Source organism: Dermacentor andersoni, chromosome 4 (assembly GCF_023375885.2).
Source record: "Dermacentor andersoni chromosome 4, qqDerAnde1_hic_scaffold, whole genome shotgun sequence".
Lineage (NCBI taxonomy): Eukaryota > Metazoa > Arthropoda > Arachnida > Ixodida > Ixodidae > Dermacentor > Dermacentor andersoni.
The window spans coordinates 222,814,376-222,832,727 of record NC_092817.1 but is presented as its reverse complement, the minus strand read 5'-3'; the positions used below and the strand labels follow the sequence as shown (position 1 = coordinate 222,832,727).

The 18,352-nt window shown below is 43.4% G+C and overlaps 1 protein-coding gene across 2 annotated transcripts in view; it reads left to right on the top strand.

Annotated features, from left to right (window-relative positions):
• Positions 1-18,352, top strand: part of LOC126538390 (very long chain fatty acid elongase AAEL008004-like) — a 220,895-nt gene that overhangs the window by 3,503 nt on the left and 199,040 nt on the right. The window lies entirely within an intron of this gene.

Sequence of the window (18,352 nt, the reverse complement as noted above, 5' to 3'; positions counted from 1 at the left end):
TGAAAGTGAGCCTACCCACCCCGCGCAATAATGGTTCGGTTCATTATCTGCGAGGCATGTGCGTAGAATTAAGAGAGGGATGTCTCATTCACAAATGTGACATGCAGGTGTGAGGATAAAGGTTCTATCATTCTCTCATACATTCGGTTGAATATGGTTCCGTGACATATTGGAAACTCCAAAAATTGAACAGCGGGGTGCCGTGAAGTTTTTGACTGCTGAAGGTATTTCGTAAAAAGAAATTAGTCGCCGTATGGCTGCCGTGTACCTTGAACATCACATTTCATTGGCCACTGTGAAGCGTTGGAGCAAACAGTTCAAAGGAGGACGTGAAAGTTGCAAAGACGATCCAAGACGGGACTAAAGCCATCGTGAAATCACCCTTAACAAAATTGCAGACGTTGATGAGGTGATGAGACAAGAACAGAGGATAAGCATCGATGAACTGGCAGAGCGTCTGGACATCAGTCCCGATTCGGTTCACGCCATAATTCATTAACATCTTTGTCATCGGCTTTTGTGTGCGCAATGGATGCCCAAGATTTTGAGCCGCCGCCAGAAGACGGAGAAGTTCGGCGCTGCCTTGACTGATCTGATCTGGTATCACAATGAGGGTGAAGACTTTTTGTCTGCAATTGTGATCGGGGACGAACCGTGGTGCCACTACTACGAGCTTGAAACACGACGGCAAAGCTTACAGTGGAAACATTCGAATTCATCACGCCCAAAGAAAGCAAAGGCCATCATTTCCGCTGGGAAGGTGTTGTTGACTTTTTTTTTCAATCGCCAGGGACCATTACGGATAGAATTTGCTAAGTCTTGAAGACTATCAATTGTTTCCGATACTGTGAAACGCCGCAACGGCTGCGTGTTGCAATCAAGAAGAAATGATGTGGAAAATTGGCGAATGGGGTCATCTTGTTCCACGACAATGTCCGTCCCCACATCGTTGATGTATTTAATACAAAACTGGCAACGTTCAAGTGGGAAACGCTGCAACATCCGCCACCCAGCCCAGACCTGTCGCCTTGCGACATCCACATTTTCGGGCAACCAAAAAAAAAAAAGCAGCTCAAGGGAACCACATTCTTGTCGGACGATGATGTGAAAGAGCAGTTGCAGACTTTTTGAAGCAGCAACCCAAGGAATTTTATGAGACCGGCATCACGCGACTCCTCAGTCAATGGGACAAATGTCTAAATGCTCATCGAGACTACTTTTAAATAAAGTACCCCCTTTGTCATATATTCGCATTGGCTCCCTTTCATTTGTCTTGCCTTCGTATATTTTGCAGAACTCCTGATTTTTATACGTGCTCTACTTTGCGACTATAATTTCGGTGTAATAACTCACAGTACACGACCGGTGACAACTGCTCCTGCGTAATACACTGGAACAAATGCCAGCGTCATCGATATTTTGCACTGGCCGTTGCATGCGTACATGAATGTAAACACGGTTCTTGAATGACAATGTTTCATTAACATATTTGTCCTCAACTTGTTCATTTCATGGCCTTTACATTTTTCATATCAGCGGCATGCACTGCTTTGCTGGTTTCCACTACTACGAGCCTGAAACCTGATATAGTTCTAAAGTTCGCGTGATATTTTCTTTACTTATTAAATAGACAAAAACATGGAAGCATTGATATCAGTTATTTTGGACACAATCTTCGGCACATACGAGTATATTGTTTTATGAAGAATCATATATTTTACTTGTTTTTACCGTGCGTAGCGTTCAAGAATTTGTTTGCAGCATCTTTGGCAGTGGCAATGCAATTATTATTCATCTATTTCATCCCTCGACAAATTGTTTAAGAGGAACCTTTAGCTCGGACCCCACTCCGACGCGGCCTATTCAAATACATGTAAAACGCAGAAACGCTTTTCTGAGATAACCACTGGATCGCTTTTAATAAAATTTGTTGCATTTGAGAGAGAAAGTTAAATTGCAGTGCCTGTTGGAAGCGGAATTTCGATTTAGGGCCTGAATTTCGTTTAAACTATTTCGAAAAATTTGAAAGTTCGAGAGAAATAGGAGCACGACGTTTACAAACTAACAGCTCTGCATCCAGAAGAGATATCGCGGTTTTGTCAACGGCATCTATTATGACAGTCAAAACGGACAAATTTGCTGTGTCAATTTGTAGCTTACGTGAATTGGTTACGTTGTGTACAAAGGTTCTGCGAAAGCCGTGTTTCCGTAATACTAAATTTTTTAGATTCATGTGTAACATACCAATTCTCGCCACTGTATATGTGCTATTAGATGAAATTCCCAGAATTGTGATACCATTTTTCATTGTTGAGTTAGAGTTTTAAACTTGATAGTCTCGTTTTCTGAAAATTTGCGATTTCGGCCAATTTTTATTTAAATATTTACGACCTAGATGAAAAATTTGCAACCAGCAGTCACTTTTCAAGCTTTTCCAAGCGTTCCTTTTAAATGCAACAGATTTCGTCAAATTTGGTAGAGTGGTTGCCGAGAAAAACAAGTTCTCCTTCTAGATGTATTTACATAGACGCATCCGAGCTAAAGGTTCCTCTTAAGGAGGATGCTGAGCTGCAACGTAAGCCCCCCCCCCCCCTCGAACGAAATTTCTGGCTACGCCACTGGAGACATACAACTGCTAAGAACATGACTCGAGATAACCCCGCCGATGGAACGATTCCCTAAAGTAGTGGCTAAAACAAGCCATGTGTTTCTCATTCCACGTGAATTAATATCTTTAATTCATCACTAAAAGTCGCGAAATATGACCTTTGGCACCACACGTGGCAAAAGCATGAAGCTGCATGAGAGGTCCAGCACGTGACCTTCTACTAGTGTACGCGGTTACTGGGCTTTCTATTAGTATTGAAATTCAGTAGAGTATAGAAGATTGTCAATACAATCTTCTATACTCCCAACATCTCCGTAACATATTGGTGGAGATGCGGGGTACCACAGCTGAAAACGGAGCTCCGCAGTGGACGTCGCATCACCGTCCGCACCATGAACGGCGGTGAGCACTCGGGGTCAACGTCGTTGCCGCCTCCTACGTCACCGTCGCATGCTTTGTCGCTGTCACCTCCGGTTGTCGTTGTGCAACCTTGGAACTTTCTGCGGGACCGATGGCGCCGACGTTGACGAGTAGGTAGCCATGTACGAACGCGTGAGTGGAATCAACAGATGAGACCCTACGCTTATGCTAGCTAACCTGTTGTTGTACCTAAGAGGCACGGCAAAGGTGTGGGCATAAAGATTCAATAAAGATTTCATTAAAGATTTAGTTGAGAGTGAGCGCTCGTCCTGTCTGCTTCTAGTCTGTGTCACTTCGCGCTACAATTCAAGATCATGTTACCGTATCAACTCGTCCAACTTTCTGTCCTTTTGCCTTAAGTAACGGTTGTCAGTCCCTTGAACAAAGTCTGTTTGGTCAATTTCAGTTTTGGACAAATAAATGTGCCGAATGTTAACGACAGACCTGTTTGTTTAATAACTGCACAGCGATGCGTTGGAGTGTTGTTAGTAATATTTTAATGTTTTGCACGCTAATATATTTATCTTGGTTATGCCTCATTTTTTATTATAGGTACCAAGAAATAAGACTGCCTTATTCTGCACTCAACCTCCGACTAAGTGGTTTGAGTGTCCCTCAAGCCACGTCTGTGTAGACTTCTTCTCATACCTCCTCCATTCATTTTATGTAAATGTAAATCAATAAACAAAAACCAGAAGATCGTTCGTGTTGAATCCCATCAGATAAAGCCTTATTTGAGTCAACCTGGAACACGAATCATTTGCAGCTTTTTTTAATGTGGCTGGCAATTGACCAAAATAGCGGCATAAAAATTCCAGTGACGCTACTGTCTTCTTTCTAATATGGTTTAATATGCCTATTCCATTTCAAGTCAGACGTCATAAGAATACCCAGATATTTATGCTTCCCACTTTCATTTAAGGCAATATTGCTCAATGTGTGGACACATGGCTGAAATGTTCAGTTCCTGGTGAAAGTGACGGGAACGCATTTTTGAACACTCAGTGACACTTACTATTCATTGCACCTTACTTATGTGATGTGAAGGTCAGCCTGCAGTAGCCTGAAGTCATACACTTGATTTTTTTCCTGATAAATTGGGCAATGAACCGCAAACGCTCTAAAGCAATTATTACGTTGATTGCAAAGTCGTCGACAAAACAAAAATAAAATACCGAAATATCTTCTGGTGTTATTTAGCATATGTAGGCCATATTATTATACGCAGAACAATGGCCGCTGAGAAGTGCTGTCTTGAGCAAAGATTCAGAAATGGAAGCGATGAGATAGGCAGTTTAGTGGGTGCGTAATGACATCAAAGGTTTCCATACATGTCGTAAGGACGCACACTCGCCCTGTGTGTTTCTGCGTTAGCTCGTTTGCCATGAGCAACTAGCGATATTTTCTGCTGTTCTGAGTATTTTTTTGAAATCTAGGAAAATGCAGTCAATAAGTTAGTATGTACACAGCAAGAATGCAAGCATATTCAGCAAGACATGTTAAGTATGAAATACTTTGATGGTAACCGTGTGGCCGAGGGCTCAAAATATCTTGTTTAGGTAAAAGTGACATCACGAAAATGGTAATGACGAGTTCCACAATCATCCACGTAATACTTGTTAACAAAACCGGTTTCTAGTTCTTAAAGTGGTCTCGCAAACCGCTTTTGTGAATCTATACAACACTTGCCTACTTCCAATGATGCGTAAAAATGTTTTAGGTAAGCACTTTTGAAATTGTCGAGAGAAATGAAAGCACAAAACACCTCACCAGTTGTTGAGCAGCAGTGTGAGAAACTTTTGGTGTCCCAATCTCATCCTGACCACGTGCCGTCATCGGATTTTTTTTTCTTTTACAGTAATCTTCGCACATCGTTCTCACCAAATATCACTTGGACCATTTCATTTATGTTAGCTGTGTCCAACTACGTCAACCACGCCAACCACCCTGTGACCAGAATTGGCCCTTGGCCATTCAAATTCATTATTCCATGAACAATCGTGAGGCTTATGGCGCGTGAAAAGACAAGGATGAAAGGAAGACGTGACACACCTTTCGTCGCTATCTTTTCACGCGCTATAAGCCTAACGATGTCATACCAAGAAGCCCAAATCACCGCATTACACCATGAATAATGCTTCGAACGAAATACTGACATGAAAAAAAATGCATGTTTTACTTTGTTTTATCGTCATTGTTTATTCTTCCTATGTGTGTTAAAGATGGATCAGCGTTATTTTTTTCGCGTTACATCTAACATGTCCCTAAAACTCTGACTACCATTTCACAAAGATTAGGAAAAGTATTGTGCTGAGCCATCTTGATTAGGCTTTAAAATTTATTTTCAAATTTCTGAACTCGGCTCATGCTAATCTGGTACCCGTGTGGTTGAGACTGCAGATGTATTATGCGCTTGTATATTCTAAGTTGAAGTATTGTATTCTAGTACGGGGAACAACTATGACCACTATCAGAAACTACTGGTACTTCAAAATAGAGCTTTGCGGTGCATTCATGGTTGCTATGGCAGACGAAAATATTTTTCCGTGTCGCCGTAGCGTCGCAGATACGATTTGCTTAAAGCGAACCAAGTCAACCATTTTTCGTTTGCTGCGGCATATCATGACCTTCATCATCATCAGCCTATTTAATGTCCTCTGCAGGACGAAGCCCTCTCCCTACAGTCTCGCCAATTAGCACCCGCAACTTTCCTACTTTCGTCGCACCACCTGGTCTTCTGCCGTCCTCTACTGCACTTCCCTTCTCTTGGTACCCATTCTGTCACCCTAATGGTCCAACGGTTATCGAATCTGCGCATTACATCAAGTGCAGCGTATTAAAACCAACAAATCACACACTCAAAACAATACTTTGCCTAATGACGCATACTCTTTTCGAAAACAAGTCCATCGGGTCTCGAAGACACGTACTAACTATGGCAAATGAAAATGAAATTATCAAGTAACTGCAGCTATTATCAAAATGTATACAAATGTTGATTTTGATATTTCATTCAAAATGTTTATAAAGGAAAAGAGAAATATTTTATCGATTCTGGTTTTGGTTCTGTATAACACCGTTTTTGGTGTCGTATGCTGAAATAACTGCATAATGTGACACTTGCAATTTCACGTGATTTTGCATTTGTATTGTTATATATTCAGTTATGTGGCCGTGTATTCTGATATAAGACTGTACAGGGGAGCCGATGCCTTCGTCAGGCTTTCCAACCTTTAGCCCCGGTTTTCTCCTTTGTACGAAACGGAAAATAAACCTCACTTCACTTCATTTGATTCTTTCAAACTTGGGAAAAACCAGTTGGTTTTTGAAGTAACAGTGCGTAGCTGGTGATTTATTTAAGGCTTGTCCCTCGATCATGTGGGAATAGGAAAATTGGGGAACTCGAACGACTTGTTTTTCAGAAGCTTCCCCAGCTGGTTCCACAGGGCTCAGATCAATTTTTTTTCCTTTCATGAACATTCCCCCACCTTGCGAGCTTCCGCAAATTTATTTGCCGCATTTAATGTCCCTGCTGAGTTTTATGCACCTTCGCTCTGCAATTTCGTTTCCTCCTCAGATGATAGAAGCGCGGGAAAGCTTTCGGAGAAGCCTGTAGTGGGCTTTCTTTGTAGCTTTGTGCTCAACGCGACCGAATGACACATTTTCCTTTACGAACTGTTCTTAAACCTTGTGTGATGCCACAGAATCGGGCTTTTTTCATTTTCCTGTGCTGCCCTTTGCGGCAAGCCACCGTAAATGTTCTGGAAGGGCGTGGTTGATTTGTTTACATGCACCCATGTCGAATGCGCATCAGTCGTGCGTTTCTTGGAAAGCGAATAATTATTACGCTGTGTCGTTCCCTGAAAGCCATGCAAGAGTCGCCACTCACTGGGTAAGCAGGGCAGAGGACGGCAAATAGGGCGGCTGATAAAGGCACGTCGACTCCCGTCTGCCTGCGCGGCGGCCTTGGAATTGGCTGACGCTGATTTTTGCACTTCAACCTTCACTTTTGTGTTCTTTTTACACATTCTTTAGACATTGCGCATACTCAATAAATTTTCGAGCGCAGCACTCCGGGTCGGATTTACCAAAGCGGTGCACTTGTTTACATCGACGTCTATAGCCACAGGTCGTTGATCGCGTCAAATATTCGGGAAAATCTGCGTTGATGATATGAAATAATTTCGAAACACAGCAAAATCTAAATATATGCGCATAGGAGCCGCGTTGTTTCATCCTGAGACGGGTCAATATGATCGGCCGAGCCTCATAAACAACTGTGATCGAGGTACATGTATTTCGGGCTGTTAATTTCCCAGGGAGCACGCAACTAGCTAGTAGACGTCTACATTACAGCTTATTCTAATTAAAGCCGCACCTAGTAGTCTTTTTTCTAGGCAGTACTCTCGACCCGGCCGTCTACAAGCCAGCTGGTCGCTCAGTAATGCTCCCTCCAATTACGGCTAATAGCCACCTTAAGAAGCACTGCTGTAGCTGTGGTGAAGACATTCAGTGCGCAGGCTTGTTTCAGCTTCGCAGGGGCTACAGTTAGCTTTTCTTACCATGTCTACGGTCCTGGAACGTTAAATTCTCCTTTTACGTTTCACTACAAGACCGCAAGAAAAGTAACGACTAAAGTAAAACTTTCACTGTGGTCAGTGTCTTTCTAGCGCCACGTTAATTCCCAAGCAGAGGAGATGTCACGCCCTTTATTTCATGCGACTGTAAGATGTACAAATGTCAAATTGATGATCATTTAAAGAATAAGTACATCATCATCATCATCATCATCCTGGTTACTCCCACTGCAGGGCAGAGGCCTCTCCCATACTTCTCCAACTGCCCCGGTCATGTACTAATTGTGGCCTTCTTGCCCTTGCAAACTTCTTAATCTCATCCACCCACCTAACTTTCTGCTGCCCCCTGCTATGCTTCACTTCCCTTGGAATCCTGTCCGTAACCCTTAATGACCATCAGTTATCTTCCCTCCTCATTAAATGTCCTGCTCATGCCCATTTCTTGTTCTTGATTTCAACTGAGATGTCATTTACCCGCGTTTGTTCCCTCACCCAATCTGCTCTTTTCTTATCCCTTAACGTTACACCCATCATTCATCATAGCTCGTTGCGCCGCCCTCAATTTAAACAGAACCCTTTTCGTAAGCCTCCAGGTTACTGCCCCGTACGTGAGTACTGGTAAGACACAGCCGTTATACACTTTTCTCTTGAGGGATACTGGCAACCTGCTGTTCATGATCTGAGAATGCCTGCCAAACGCACCCTAGCCCATTTTTATTCTTCTGCTTTTTTCATTCTCGTGATCTGGATCCGCAGTCACTACCTGTCCTAAGTAGACGTATTCCCTTACCACTTCCAGTGCCTGGCCATAGAATAAAGACTAACTTTAGAGAAGGGAAACTGTACCTTCCGCAGTGGTACGAAAATAAGCAGCGGCAGCGCATGGAACTTAGCGGGGGGGACGCCAGATGGCGATGCTTAACACGGAAGTGGAAACGCAGTTTTTTTTTTTTTTAGAGCAATATCCAATATGGCCGCATCTCATCGGTAGCGTGCGCCGGTACGCGCTGCGCTCACCCTGCTGGCTATGCAATCTATGGCTCTGCGGCATGCCTTGTTTTGGCTGCCACGTGGCTGGTGCGCTCTAATTGCCAGGAGACCAAAGAGCCTCTACTGACGCCCATACAAACAAGACAAGTGAGTGAACTGAACGTGCGACTTTATTGGCAGAAGAAAAGCAGTGTCCCTGTACATTCTCCTGCAACAACAACAATAAAATTTGCATGTCGAGATACGCTGGAATATTTAACGCGAGCTCCTACTTCGTTGTCGGAGCTGGCGGTCTGGTAACAAGCGACAACCAGCAGTGCAAACAGGTTGGAAAGAGCGTCCCACCTGTTTGAACCGACAGTTGCCGTTGAAAGTGAGCAGCTTGCATTGCGAAGTAGCGGCCAAAGTCCACACAATGGCCTTGTAGTAGACAGAAGCTTCTCTTCAATACGTGAGTGCCTTGCTTTACACAGGCACCATCCTTTTTACTGCATGTCTGGAAAATAAATTTTGACTCAATCGGAAATTGAAAAAAAGATCAATTTTGCTATGCGAAATGCAAGAAACTGTGACACTAATGGTTTGTGACTGCAGAACACATGCAAATGCACACCGTCCCACGTCAAAGAAACTTAAAAAAAAAATACTTGCTAACACATATTTCTGGTCACAGAGAGTATATTAGTACGAAGAAAACAGCAAAATTACAATTCAGTAAAATGAATTTGTATGATGATTACCGAATTAGTAATTCATTTGCTGAACTATTCACAACTGAACACTCCCTCCAGAATATTGAAAAGGCTAGTATGAGCTGTACATTGGGTTTATAGCACAAAATGAAATTTTTCAGGCATCGAATCCAGCTTATCAAAAATGATATGTTGGGCTTTGTGGGGTTAAATAAATATTGCCACTGTTCATAACTTTGGTATCTACCTAACTACAATGTGTGTCAAAAGAACATTTGTGCGCTGATTTTATACAATAGAAGAGATCGCACTGCTGGTTTCACAAGCAAATGCATGAAAGACATGAAGCTATTATCAATGATGCATTCTTTTTCTGCATGAACGTGATGAACCGCTTCACTACTACAAAATTAATGTCCTCAGGTAAACCAAACTAAACAGCAAGAACATTTCGAACCAGCAGGTACGAAATATGGGTGAATTATCGTGCGTGCAGCTGTTTGATACAATAAATTCAATACTTTAGCTTCAGTTTATCAAAGGGTTATTGGGTTCTGCGGACGAAAGAACTTGCAGGCGGACTCGAAAAAAAATGCATTGATAAGTCTACTCTGTCACCCATGGCTACGGCTGCGAGATAAGAAATGTGACACGTGTTCCGATATAGCTTTCTCTTTCGTGAATTCGCAGCTAAAAGTTTATTTCGGAAACAGCAACGGAGGGTCGTAACTGCCCATATGTAATGCAGCATCTAGTTAACTTTTCTCCGCCTGTAAATTAATGAGAGCAATATTACTTAAGGACTCAGGCAGCGATATTAAACGACTCACCGGTACTGCTGTCCTCAGTCGCAGAATACGGTTCCAATTTCGATGCAGACGCATGGCTTACGACCGAAACGTAGCTTTCGGGCTTACATGTCCACTTGCAAACACGTCACTTCACCCCAAGTTAAGTAACGCGAGACATCGAATCGCAATAAACTAATTTTAGCAACAAAGAAGCAACCAGTCTAAGTGTACGAACGAATGAATCCGTGCCGCCATGCACTCGAAAAAAATTTTGAATCCAGGCGAGGGGTCACGTGGAAGATCGATGATGCTGAACGCTATTTGCGTTTATAATGACAAAAACAGTAAACTTACTCATGAAAAGTACAGTAGCTAATTAGCAAAGATAATTTTATGGCTTATCTTATGTAATAAACATGCTTCGCTAACTGTAGGAGAAAGTTTGTAAAAAAAAATTGCGCTCATTACGGCGCCCCTAGCGGGAGATATTGAAACTAACTCGGGAATCCCTTGAGGTGTTTTACTACGCTTGTTTAACAGCAGCGGCACGCGGTCAATTTTTTCGCCCTCTGTGGCCATTTCTTGAACTTGAGAGTGTGCGGGGCCTGGCCTGGCTACCTACCTTAAACTGCTGTTCTCTTCCGAGACTGTTAAAGATTACTTTAGTTTTCTGCAGATTAATTTTTTAACCCACCGTTCTGCTTTGCCTCTCCAGGTCAGCGAGCATGCATTGCAATTGGTCCCCTGAGTTACTAAGCAAGGCACTATCATCAGCGAATCGCAAATTACTACGGTATTCTCCATTAACTCTTATACATATTTCCTCCGAATCCAGGTCTCTGAATACCTCCTGTAAACGCGCTGCGAATAGCATCGGAGAGATCGTATCTCCCTGCTTGACGCCTGTCTTTATTGGGATTTTGTTGCTTTCTTTATGGAGGACTACGGTGGCTGTGGAGCCGCTATAGATATCTTTCAGTATTTTCACATACGGCTCGTCTACATCCTGATTCCGTAATGCCTCCATGACTGCTGAGATTTCGACTGAATCAAACGCTTTCTCGTAATCAATATGTAAGGGTTGCTTATATTCCGCACATTTCTCTATCACCTGATTTATAGTGTGAATATGGTCTATTGTTGAGTAGCCATTACGGAATCCTGCCTGGTCCTTTGGTTGAAGGAAGACTAAGGTGTTGCTGATTCTACATGCGATTACCTTAGTAAATACTTTGTAGGCAACGGGCAGTAAGCTGATCGGTCTATACATTTTCAAGCCTTTGGCGTCCCCTTTCTTATGGATTAGGATTATATTAGCGTTCTTCCAAGATCCCCGTACGCTCGAGGTCATGAGGCATTGCGTATATAGGGTGGCCAGTTTTTCTAGAACAATCTACCCACCATCCTTCAACAAATCTGCTGTTACCTGATCCACCCCAGCTGCCTTTTACCTGATCCTCCCCATCTGCTTTCCCCCTTTGCATAGCTCCCAAGGCTTTCTTTCCTTCTTCGGCGTCACCTGTGGGATTTCGAATTCCTCTAGACTATTCTCTCTTCCATTATCGTCGTGGGTGCCACTGGTACTGTATAAATCTCTATAGAACTCATCAGCTACTTGAACTATCTCATTCACATTAGTAATGATATTGCCGGCTTTGTCTCTTAACTCATATGTCTGATTCTTGCCTATTCCGAGTTTATTATTCACTGATTTTAGGCTTCCTGCGTTACTAAGAGCATGTTCAATTTTATCCATATTATACTTTCCTATGTCAGCTGTCTTACGCGTGTTTATTAACTTGGAAAGTTCGGCCAGTTCTATTCTAGCTGTAGGGTTAGAGGCTTTTATTAATTGGGGTTTTTGATCAGATCTTTCGTCTCCTGTGATAGCTTATTGGTATCCTGTCTAACGGAATTATCACCGACTTCTATTGCAAACTCCTTAATGATGCACATAAGATTGTCGTTCATTGCTTCAACACTAAGGTCATCTTACTGCGTTAAAGCCGAATACATTTTCTGTAAACGGCAGCGGTGGTGTAGAGGTAGAACACCCGCCTCGCGTGCAAGAGGTCCGTGGTTCGAATCCCAGTGCCGCGCAATTTTCCACCGGATTAAAAAAATCCGCGTGTTGATAAAATTGCATAAACAGGCCTGGAGTGTGGCCTGATCCCGGTGACCAGAACCGGTAACGCACTCCCTCACCAGAGCAGGATTGGCCACCCTGGTGCAGTACTTGGCCACAACCTCCTATATGAACACAACAATCAAACCCCGGCCCTCAGTCCCCAGCAGCTGCGAAGCAACTGACCACGGCGGCGGTGAGACCTGCGACGCTGCAGAGGGTGCTAAGAACCCCTGGCTCCGGACAGGCCGCCATTGGAATATGAACCTGGCAACGTTTAACGCTAGAACGTTACCTAGTGAGGCGAGTCTAGCAGTGCTATTGGAGGAATTAGAGGGCAGTAAATGGGATATAATAGGGCTCAGTGAAGTTAGGAGGCCAAAAGAAGCACATGCAGTGCTCAGAAGCGGGCACGTCCTGTGCCACCGGGGCTTAGCGGAGAGACGAGAACTAGGAGTCGGATTCCTGATTAATAAGAATATAGCTGGTAACATACAGGAATTCTATAGCATTAACGAGAGGGTGGCATGTCTTGTTCTGAAACTTAATAAGAGGTACAAAATGCAGGTTGTACAGGTCTACGCTCCTACATCCAGTCATGATGACCAGAAAGTCGAAAGCTTCTATGAAGACGTGGAATCGGCGATGGGTAGAGTGAAAACAAAATACACTATACTGATGGGCGATTTCAATGCCAAGGTAGGCAAGAAGCAGGCTGGAGACAAGGCAGTGGGGGAATACAGCATAGGCACTAGGAATAGCAGGGGAGAGTTATTAGTAGAGTTTGCGGAACAGAATAATATGCGGATAATGAATACCTTCTTCCGCAAGCGGGACAGCCGAAAGTGGACGTGGAGGAGCCCGAACGGCGAGACTAGAAATGAAATAGACCTCATACTCTGCGCTAACCCTGGCATCATACAAAATGTGGACGTGCTCGGTAAGGTGCGCTGCAGTGACCACAGGATGGTAAGAACTCGAATTAGCCTAGACTTGAGGAGGGAACGGAAGAAACTGGTACATAAGAAGCCGATCAATGAGTTAGCGGTAAGAGGGAAAATAGAGGAATTCCAGATCAAGCTACAGAACAGGTATTCGGCTTTGACTCAGGAAGAGGACCTTAGTGTTGAAGCAATCTTGTGGGCATCATTAAGGAGTGTGCAATAGAAGTCGGCGGTAACTGTGTTAGACAGGATACCAGTAAGCTATCGCAGGAGACGAAAGATCTGATCAAGAAATGCCAATGTATGAAAGCCTCTAACCCTACAGCTAGAATAGAACTGGCAGAACTTTCGAAGTTAATCAACAAGCGTAAGACAGCTGACATAAGGAAGTATAATATGGATAGAATTGAACAAGCTCTAAGGAACGGATGAAGCCTAAAAGCAGAGAACAAAAAACTAGGAATTCGCAAGAATCAGATGCATGCGTTAAGAGACAAAGCCGGCAATATCATTACTAATATGGATGAGATAGTTCAAGTGGCTGAGGAGTTCTATAGAGATTTATACAGTACGAGTGGAACCCGCGATGATAATGGAAGAGAGAATAGTCTAGAGGAATTCGAAATCCCACAAGTAACGCCGGAAGAAGTAAGGAATGCCTTGGGAGCTATGCAAAGGGGGAAGGCAGCTGGGGAGGATCAGGTAACCGTAGATTTGTTGAAGGACGGTGGGCAGATTGTTCTAGAAAAACTGGCCACCCTGTATACACAATGCCTCATGACTTCGAGCGTACCGGAATCTTGGAAGAACGCTAACATAATCCTAATCCATAAGAAAGGGGATGCCAATGACTTGAAAAATTATAGACTGATCAGCTTACTGTCCGTTGCCTACAAAGTATTTACTAAGGTAATTGCAAATAGAATCAGGAACACCTTGGACTTCCGTCAACCAAAGGACCAGGCAGGATTCCGTAAACGCTACTCAACAATAGATCATATTCACACTATCAATCAGGTGATAGAGAAATGTGCGGAATATCACCAACCATTATATATAGCTTGCATTGATTATGAGAAAGCGTTTGATTCAGTCGAAACCTCAGCAGTCATGGAGGCACTGCGGAATCAGGGTGTAGATGAGCCATATGTAAAGATACTGGAAGCTATCTATAGCGGCTCCACAGCCACCGTAATCCTCCACATAGAAAGCAACAAAATCCCAATAAAGAAAGGCGTCAGACAGGGAGATACGGTATCTCCAATGCTATTCACAGCATGTTTACAGGAGGTATTCAGAGACCTGAATTGGGAAGAATTGGGGATAAGAGTAAATAGAGAATACCTTAGTAACTTGCGCTTCGCTGATGATATTGCCTTGCATAGTAACTCAGGGGACCAACTGCAATGCATGCTCACTGACCTGGAGAGGCAGAGCAGAAGGGTGGGACTAAAAATTAATCTGCAAAAAGCGAAAGTAATGTTTAACAGTCTCGGAAGGGAACAGCAGTTTACGATAGGTAGCGAGGCACTGGAAGTGGTAAGGGAATACATCTACTTAGGACAGGTAGTGACTTCTGATCCGGATCATGAGAGTGAAATAATCAGAAGAATAAGAATGGGCTGGGGTGCGTGTGGCAGGCATTCTGAGATCATGAACAGCAGGTTGCCATTATCCCTCAAGAGAAAAGTTTATAACATCTGTGTCGTACCAGTACTCACGTACGGGGCAGAAACCTGGAGGCTTACGAAAAGGGTTCTACTTAAATTGAGGACGACGCAACGAGCTATGGAAAGAATAATGATAGGTGTAACATTAAGGGATAAGAAATGAGCAGATTGGGTGAGGGAACAAACGCGCGTTAATGACATCTTAGTTGAAATCAAGAAAAAGAAATGGGCATGGGCAGGACATTTAATGAGGAGGGAAGATAACCGATGGTCATTAAGGGTTACGGACTGGATTCCGAGGGAAGGGAAGCGTAGCAGGGGGCGACAGAAAGTTAGGTGGGCAGATGAGATTAGGAAGTTTGGAGGGTCAACATGGCCACAATTAGTACATGACCGGGGCAGTTGGAGAAGTATGGGAGAGGCCTTTGCCCTGCAGTGGGCGTAACCAGGCTGATGATGATGATGATGACCTGTTTTGTAGCGTGATTCGGAATTCCTCCATTTTCCCTCTTACCGCTAACTCATTGATCGGCGTCTTATGTACCAGTTTCTTCCGCTCCGTCCTCAAGTCCAGACTAATTCGAGTTCTTACCATCCTATGGTCACTGCAGCGTACCTTGCCGAGCACGTCCACATCTTGTATGGTGCCAGGGGTAGCGTAGAGTATAAAGTCTATTTCATTTCTAGTCTCGGCATTCGGGCTCCTCCATTTCCACTTTCAGCTATCCTGCTTGCGGAAGAAGGTATTCATTATCCGCATAATATTCTGTTTTGCAAACTCTACTAATAACTCTGCCCTGCTATTCCTAGAGTATATGCCATATTCGCCCACTGCCTTGTTTTTAGCCTGCTTCTTGCCTACCCTGACATTGAAGCCGCCCATCAGTATAGTGTAATTTGGTTTGACTTTACCCATCACTGATTCCAGGTCTTCATAGAAGCTTTCGGCTTCCTGGTCATCATGACTGGATGTAGGAGCGTATACCTGTACGACCTTCAATTTGTACCTCTTATTAAGTTTCACAACAAGACCTGCCAGTCTTTCTTTTATGCTATAGTGTTCCTGTATGTTACCAGCTGTATCTTTATTCATCAGGAATCCGACTCCTTGTTTTTGTCTTTGCGCTAAGCCCCGGTAGCACAGTACGTGCCCCTTTTTAGCACTGTGTATGCTTCTTTTGTCCTCCTAACTTAACTCAGCCCTATTGTATCCCATTTATTGCCCTCTAATTCCTCAAATAGCACTGCTAGACTCACTTCACTAGATAACGTTCTAGCGGTAAACGTTGCCAGGTTCAAATTCCAATGGCGACTGCTCGGACCCAGGTAATTTTAGCACCCTCTGCTGCGTCGCAGGTCTGACCGCAGCCGCGGTCAGTTGCTTCGCAGTTCTAGGGACTGAGGGCCGGGTTTTGATTGTTGTATCCTTATAAGAGGTTGTGGTCAAGTACTGCACGAGGGTGGCTAATCTTGCTCTGGTGAGGGAGTGCGTTACCAGTTCTGGTCACCGGCATCAGGCCGCACTCCAGGCCTGTCTATGCAATTTTCTCGACACGCGGATTTTTTTTCCGGTGGAAAATTGTGTGGCACCGGGATTCGATCCACTGTCTTCTTGCACGTGAGGCGGATACTCTACCTCCACGCCACCACTGTAGTATAGTAAGTACTGTGCAACATAATACTTTTTTGTGTCTATGCATAGCACCCGTACCGAGATAGTTGTTCCAGCGTTCACAAAGACCTGTGTTTCTGCGCTATGTATTGTTCTCCCACAATTTGTAAACTGCGCGAACACAGTTTTCACCTAACCTTGTGCAAGCTTGCTCAACTATGTGCACTTGTAGGGATCAAATGGCGTCAGCACTAACCTACTTTAATGTGTGCCAGTGCTGGTAATGAAACATTATCCGAGGTTTTCATACGATGTATCACGTTTGCCACTATGCATGCACAGCATAGCAGACGACATTACATTGTGCCCCTTACAACTTAAACAAGTGTACCAGTTCAGCCTAGGCACGCACTGAATGCACATAATGCGTTGCAGCCAACTCATTTTGTTCAGCCATTCTCAAGATTCGAGCACTATGCCTGTAAATAGTTGCACATTTTTGATAGTACTGGATCAGTATTAGCATACTATGCCAAGCATGCCAGCTACAGCAGCCACTTAAGCAAGTCTGTGCGAAAGAGTGCAACAAAGCGTGATTCTATTTCCCTGGTTCCACAGGCCATGAGTAGGTTTCATTGCATGTGCATCTCATGTGCCGGTAGACTTCCACATGCGCGAGAATCGCATATACCATTTCCACAACCGCACACAACAATAAAATGCCACTATTGCCTCAGGTAAACTGCAGTCTAAATGGTTGCATATAATACTAATGGCAGCAGAACTGAGTTCATGTGTGTGGAGAATGCATATTAAGCAAGGTATAAAAAGCATGCACAAATGCTGTTTCCTGTATCTACACGGACAGAACCTTTCATAATTGCTCATAGATTCTTAAGGGAGCAGTAAAAATGCAGTTCCTTTCATAAATAGAAATGTAATTAGTATACGTATACTAGCTATGAATATGACTTATAGAGCGGTTCCTTAGTAAATGCAAGTTCTTTACAGAGAATTTAAAAATATAAATTATCAGTGCATCAGAAATAAAGAAAATTGTCTTGTTAAAATGGTAATTCAACTGTTTATAGAATGGGTGCAGGGGCCAATAAGCTTTTTTGGGAGCATCACTAAATGTAATAGATCTTATTTTCAAATAATGCGACAACAGGCTAATGCTTGGACGGAATTGTGAGCTGAAAAGGCAGCAAAGGGGCGTCCACGATGCTCTCTTGAACACATCTTTCCAATGACCAATGTTCCAAAAAACTTATTTTGTCTAAAGCATGGCTGAAAAATGTATACCATTGTCACGCCACTATCACAAGCACACATAGATGCAAAACTGATTTTTGGTACTATCAAAACTTACCATTTGTAATTACAATTGAACTGTGGCTGGCCTAGCACAAAGAGTTCGTTGTGGGCCCAGGAGCCATGTTTTGATTAGGAGGCCCACCATTTATGCTAACCGGAAAGGCTTGATCTGCCCCTGCAGTACTTTGTTGCACTCTTCTACGGACAACTAGGACTCCCATGCAAAAAGTTGGTCGATGAGATCACAGCTACGGATCTTCGTGCTACCTTAGGGAAAGGTGCAGTTGCTTACACAGGAATTGGCAGGCTCAATGGCTTCTCATATTCTGCTGGAGTTAGAACAAGACATCAACAATGTAAAGCAAATTGTGCATAAAATTATTACCCTCTTTTAAGATCAAATAATGAACCTAGGAGAAATTCATTAAGGGAGTACTGACACAGAAACTTTGTGCCCTACTTCTGTGCTTTTTTAGGTAGTTGCCGACCCCACAATTATGATATGGAGCCTGAATTCCTTGAGCAGCACAAATAATTATTACATTGCATTTTCTGCAGCTAGTTTTAAGTGTACTCCATGCGCAACACTATTTTATATGTGAAGCA